The sequence below is a fragment of the Orycteropus afer genome, unplaced genomic scaffold (assembly GCF_000298275.1).
Source record: "Orycteropus afer afer isolate SDZICR_OR568_19922 unplaced genomic scaffold, OryAfe1.0 scaffold00776, whole genome shotgun sequence".
NCBI lineage: Eukaryota > Metazoa > Chordata > Mammalia > Tubulidentata > Orycteropodidae > Orycteropus > Orycteropus afer.
In genome coordinates, this window is record NW_006922363.1 from 497,357 (window position 1) to 498,453 (window position 1,097).

Sequence of the window (1,097 nt, forward strand, 5' to 3'; positions counted from 1 at the left end):
CATAGCGACCCCTCCATGGGTTTCTGAGGTGGTATCACTACGGAAGTAGATGGCCCCATCTTCCTTCTGAGGAGTGGCTGGTGGGCTTGAACTACCAGCCTTCTGGTTAGCAGTAAAGTGCCTTAGGCACTACGCTACCAGAGCTCCCAAGTAGGCATAGGCATGTGGAAGTCCAATTGTTAAAAAATCACCTTTACTTAGAATAACAATGGACAACTTAGAGAGGACAGCAAATTTAGGAATACATGGAAATGTGTTATACTGTTGACCTCATGCCACGGTCAGTCAAGTAAATAGGAAGGCAGATGCCAAAACATGTCACCATAATGCAGACTTAAATTGATCCCACTGTACTTGAGTCAAACTGAGGGTCTCCCTACTTCCTTCTCTTGGGATCCAGCCACTTTTCTGGGCTTGGAAGGTGAACATGTTTATCACAGGTACATTTAAGCATCAGGAAAATGGCTTTGCTCTTTCTACCACTTAGGATGTTCAAGGAACAGTTCCAGTTGGAAAGAGTTCAACAACATACACATTGGCTCAGCCACAGAGAGGAGACCATTCGCCTGACTTAATCAACTCCTAGGGAGCTCAGGTAGCGCAGTGCCTAAGGCACTTGACTGCTAACAAGAAGGCTGGCAGTTCAAACCCACCAGCCACTCCTCAGAAGGAAGGTTAGGCAATCTATAGTTCCATAGTGATATTGACTTGGAAACCCACGGAGTGGTTGCTATGAGTCGGGTCTGACTCAAATGCACATAACAACAACAACGATCCTAAAAAGAGCTCTGGTGATGCAGTGGTTAATGTATTTGACTGCTAACCAAAAGGTTGTTGGATCAAAGTGACCAGCTGCTCCATGGGAGAAAGATGAGGCAGTCTACTTCCATAAAGATTTATAGCCTCGGAATCCCTATGGAGCATTTCTAATCTATCCTATAGGGTCATTATGAGTCAGAATTGATTTGATGGCAGTGGGTTTGGTTTTTGGTTAATGACCCTGAAGTTGTTGGAAAAAATGAGTTGCAATCTCATGGTTATACAATGTTTACTATCACAGCTATCTTTCATTGGGGCCATCCATTTTTAACAAAGGA

At 44.0% G+C, this 1,097-nt stretch overlaps 1 protein-coding gene across 1 annotated transcript in view; it reads right to left on the reverse strand.

Annotated features, from left to right (window-relative positions):
* Window positions 1-1,097, reverse strand: part of OPHN1 (oligophrenin 1) — a gene marked incomplete at its 3' end in the record, with an annotated part of 597,264 nt that overhangs the window by 364,743 nt on the left and 231,424 nt on the right. The window lies entirely within an intron of this gene.